This window comes from Cibotium barometz, chromosome 25 (genome assembly GCF_041138505.1).
Source record: "Cibotium barometz isolate CiBa-2024 chromosome 25, ASM4113850v1, whole genome shotgun sequence".
NCBI classification, from domain to species: Eukaryota; Viridiplantae; Streptophyta; class Polypodiopsida; order Cyatheales; family Cibotiaceae; genus Cibotium; species Cibotium barometz.
The window spans coordinates 6,597,360-6,602,675 of NC_141070.1; the positions used below are offsets into that span (position 1 = coordinate 6,597,360).

Consider the following 5,316-nt stretch of genomic DNA (forward strand, 5'->3'; position numbering starts at 1 on the left):
TCAAGAACAAGATAAAACATCATATTGTATTCCATTGTCCAATTTGGATATAAGAGGGGCTTTATATAGCCATCCAACCATGTGACTCTTAGGATACCAATGTGACTATTGGGCTCCCATAACCTCCACAAGATCTTAACTCCCCACTAGGGGTATTCACACCCAAGATAATGCCAAAATGCTAGGGGGTGTTCACACCTCTCTTCCCCTTTGTTTAATTGGGGGTGTACTATCAATGCCAAGTACATCATGAAAATGTGTGAATCAGTGGGCTACTAGAAGGTATAATGCAAGCCATTTCAAGTCATACAATATAATGTAGGACCACATAAAATTGATGGTAGACCAAGGAGATGGTGGGAATATAATTTCCACTGATCTGATGAAGAATCCACAAGTATATGCCGATGAAGAATCTCATCCATGGGCACTCAAGTGTGCTACCATTTGTGTCGGGTGAAGCCATGTCAACCCCATCATAAGTCAATGTAGGTGATTTGATGTAGCCACATGCTACTTCTCCATGTGTCTGATGTTAACCCATTCCTAGGGTTAACAAGAGCAAATACCATTATCTTATATCAAGGAGTCAAGGTAGATACACCAAATGGTCATACATGCAAGATATGAAACAATGGTGTCCAAATCTATAGCTTGGATGGGTGCCCGTAAAATGGTCCTATGGAATACTTATGGTGATTTCCACTTCAAGAGCGTGTGATAGTAAGTTAGGATGAAGTCCCAAGTGATGTACTTCATGGATATATTATGAGATAAGTCATCGTGGTAGCATTAGGCCTCTTATGAGCCTAAAATGCCCGATTGATGACAGTTTAAGTGAGTGTGAACACTTATGGCCATGTATATAAGTGAATATCTCTCATAATACACAAAACTCTTCCATTGTGCAATAGAGTCTTGCTCTTGCTAATCCTCTTGCTAATCTCTCTCTCTAATGCATGATGCTAGTGAGTGTGTGTGACTGAAGTGAGGTGAGAGGAGGGACGAGTACACGTAGTGCAATGCGGCAGTGTGACAACGTTCATGGGAGGCACGGTGGAATTGCTTCTCAAGGAGTTTTAGAGCTTGGAGATCTCAAGGGTTATGAGCTCCGCCATTGGAAAGATGCTCATGACAGTTGCGGTTCACCAGGTAATCTCTTGTTGGATGTGTTTCAAGGGGGGTTTAGGTGAGCCATAACATTTTTGGCAAGGAGCTATAGATCTTGGATACCTCAAGGGTTGGAAAGATCCTCTCATTACAGTTGCGGTTCACCAGGTAATCTCTTGTTGGATGTGTTTCAAGGGGGGTTTAGGTGAGCCATAACATTTTTTGCCCCACTCCCTTGGATTTTTCCATTGTTTTCCTCTAATCTACACATTACCCATTGCTCATTGTCTTGATTAGTAGTTTTCCATGAAAAAGAGGTGGTTTGGATGGAGATTTATGTGTGATTTGGTATAGAATAGCTCTCTTTTTTGTTTTATAAAGAATGTCTTTTTGCTTAATTTTTAGCTTAAAAAATCATTGTTTTTGTTGTTGTTGTTAATATGATTGTTAATGTTCCTAGGGCTTGCACATAGAGTGTTTTAGGCTTTGTTTGCTTCCATTGCATAAAAAGTGCAATAGAATGCGATGTATAGTGATTTTTAGCTCTCTTTAGGGTTAAACATAGAGCTCTCTTTAGGGTTAAACATAGAGCTACAATCATTAATTTTTGTTTGATTTGTGTGTTTTTGTTTGATTGTATGCATTAGATTGTTAGCAAGCATTAGGATAGTTAGTCATTTAAAAAATTTCTCAAAAACTCTTGAAATTGACTAATCTTTCTTAATTAATTGGTTTTTATTATTAAGGGGTGATTAATCCAGTCAAGAGGCAAAAAGAATAGAAAATGTGTTTTTTTGTAAGAAGTCAAAATTAGTGTTTTGAGAGCATCTAGATGCATCAAAACACTTAATTACATCAATTGGAGGAATTTCCCTCTCTTTAGCTTAATTTTGCATAAAGAGAAGAGGCTAGAGTTAAGAGTTTAATTCATCTCTAATTATAGATTAATTTACACATTAGTTAATGCACATAGCTTAGCAATTCCATTCTCCCAACGATGTGCTCAATGGTGTGAATTAATTAGTGGATTAGTGGTTAATTAGAGCTCTTAGTTAGTCCAAAAGAGGGAAGGATTAATTCCTAATCACTTTTTTCCATAACTCATTAAGGCTAATGAGCATTGAATAAAACTTTTTTCCTAATCACTTTTTTCCATAACTCATTAAGGCTAATTAAGCCTTTCAATGTAGAGACTTGACTATACTGTTTGTAGCAGTTTCTTCAGAATTTTTTGTTTTTTGAGCCGGGGTCAGAAGTGAGCGCGTTTAAGACGCGAACAGAGAAACGCTTTCTGTCAGAATCATACTCTTTGCATGCTGACCATTTTCTCATGGGTTTTTGCTCCTGATTTCCTTTTCTTGGCTTGTGCAGTCAGAGAAACTTTCTTATAAGAGAACTTGAACATGTACATGTACAAAGGTTTTAAAACTGGATTTTTCAACAGGTGCTCTCTTTCCTTTGTAATTTGATCAATATGAGGTGAGACACTGAAGTCTAGTCTCCCTAGTGTAAGATGTTGCTAATACCTTCTTTTCTTTTGTGTGTGTGTATGCCAGGCGACCTTGGTGATGATCGCCAGTCACCTGTTTGAACAGGTTTTTCTGGTTTGTCTCCTCATGAATGACTTGTTCAAGTATAACAGGTGATAGCTTGATGACCCTACAGATGGAAAATCTGAAGAAATAATTGTGGCCTATAAAAAAATAGAATCTTGAAATCTCTTCAGTCATTTCTATGTAGAATGCTCTCGATCGAATGTATTATTGTGGCTTATTCTTGCTAGATGGTGGTAGGAACTTGCATGAAGCTGTGAGTGAAGGATTACTTGGGAGGTACTTTGTCACAACAGTTGCCTAGTACTATAGTCACAAGAAATATAATGGTTTTTGTAGTTTTGTCCGTAGACCTGAGGTTTCAAAAATCAATATTTTCACACTGAAACACACATATACATGCACTATGCATGTGTGCATAATACATTACGCAAGCCCACCCTCACACATAGACACATCTTTCATAATATTTGAATATTATCAAGAAGAAGATTAAGAGGAGGAAGGGTCAGAAGAAGAGAGGAAAAATAGGAGAGGAACAGAAGGAGAAGAGTGGATGCACGAGATGACGAGGTTCTAGGATTGTTGCTGAGCACTCACAACACGCTACACACAAATGGGCTGTAGATGGATGTGCTTCAACACCTTTGGGGGTGTGTAAATCTCAATTGGGGGTGCAAATACGTGAAAAGAAAGGCACACAAGGCAACGTGAAAGTCTCTGAAAGTTTTGCTTGCAAAAAAATACCAAACTAGGATGAATTGCCTACAATTGAGGTTTTAAAAATGTTTTGGATGCTAAATGTTCCATAGGGTTGAAATGACGAAGGTTGTTTTTGTTACAATGCATAATTACGAAAACCAATGTCTGCCAATATCAATGTGTGTAGCTCATTGAATGACCCACCTTTAAGTAGGCTGTGCTATGTGGTTTGAGCTCTTAATGATACAATGAAAATATTTGGATAAATTATTACTCTTGAAAATAATAATAGCAAGGAGCTGTGTTGTGATATTTAAACCAAGTTTTGTCAGGTGTACAACTACTTGGCCATGGCAATATCTCATAAATGGAGTCTTTCAGAATAGTAGGTGGTGTCTAGTCAATAAAGATGTGGTTGAGTAGATCTCTACTAGGAGCTCGTGAAGTTGACCACAATTGTCCATTGTTTGGTGGTAGACTATCTGAACTTTTACATTAGTTAATGAAGGACTTTATCGAAGGTGTTGGTGATGACGTACTTTGTTGTAACTTCAATGTATTATAACTTGTGTACTTATCTTCTAATGGTTTTAGGGATGATTTGAGAACTTAACTCATCAGGTAACCACATTGTAGGTTAACATAGTTTCGCCTGCCCAACTTATCATAAGGCCATCTTATCTGCTCAACTGGGCACTTAATCTTTGTAAGATGGAGCTAGATTATTTAAAGCAACCTCACGATGTGCTTAATGTCAAAAAGGGAGAGTGTACGGACATAGTGTACATAGTTGTTTAAGACTAGTAATGGAAGTCAAACTATTTTTAACTTTGGTTGGGTTAGTGTGAAAACTAGTCACTTGTATGTAAGTCATTTTTGACAATGGTCAAGATATGATCATTCCCTTGTAATAGTTTACTTGTGAGCTCTTCGTCTTGCTTGCTTGCATGCTTTTGAATCTTGCTTGCTTGTATGCTTTTGTATCTTACTTGCTTGTTTGATGGATGCATGTTAGACAGGTCTGGTTGTAGGTCTTCTAGCAATGTCTTCATGTTTTTTTTCCTTGTTTATGTAAGAGAGACCCAATGCGAAGGACTTATCTTCTTGCCTCCATCTAAGCACTAAGAGCTCTCTCTTCATCCCTTTGGTAAAAAGCATTTCTGTGTGACAACAAAGTGAAGACATGGTGGACAAGCTAGTGCACCTCGCGATAGAAAGTTGCGCTTGTGGTGCAAAGGCAAGGCCGAATGATACATGTTTAAAGATAAGCTCTTGACGTGAAGATAGGGCTTAGCTTCTAAGCTATTAGGATCATCCCTTATTTTACCCGATGTTAATTAAGATATCACACTCTTGAAAACATTATGTTTTAGAGTGTTGGAGGTGTTTGTTTGTTGTGTTTGATTCGAATTTAAAGTTTATATTGCATTGAGGTATTTTATCTATTCTTAAAGAGAAGCCTTGGTTTTTGCATAAAGTTGCAGCCCGTAGAGGCTTAGATTTAAGTAATTGGATCTAAGGATTAGCTTAGCATTTGTGATAATGAGTGGACTCCAAAATATGAGCATTAGGTACCACATTAGGTTGAATTAGAGTGACCTTGTCAGTTTTTGTCCATGTATTTTATATTTTGTTCATGTATCTTGGAATTGGGGTGAAGTAGAAGACATGTTAAACCATAAAAATAATAATTAAAAACGCTTAACAGTTGCATCACAATCATTAACTATGATTAGGACTCAACACCAAGATTGACGGTTGAGGTTGAGGACATGGTGAGGGAAAAAGAAGATGGTGGAGGCTTCGCTGTGAAGGAGATTGTGTTCTAGCAGGAGCATGGTGGTGAGGGTAGTGTGGGAAGCACAAGGTATGAAAAAGGTGGATGTGGGAATCTTCTCGTCCCTCTCGATGAAGATGTTGTGTTGGAGCACGTGGAGTTCACTATATGTTA

General features: G+C 37.8%; 1 long non-coding RNA gene across 1 annotated transcript; it reads left to right on the top strand.

Annotated features, from left to right (window-relative positions):
• The first annotated feature begins 2,479 nt into the window (after window positions 1-2,479).
• LOC147624196 (uncharacterized) lies at window positions 2,480-3,005 on the top strand. Its single transcript, XR_015269066.1, has 2 exons — window positions 2,480-2,554; window positions 2,667-3,005. It is a non-coding gene; the product is annotated as an uncharacterized LOC147624196 (long non-coding RNA).
• Window positions 3,006-5,316: the final 2,311 nt, after the last annotated feature.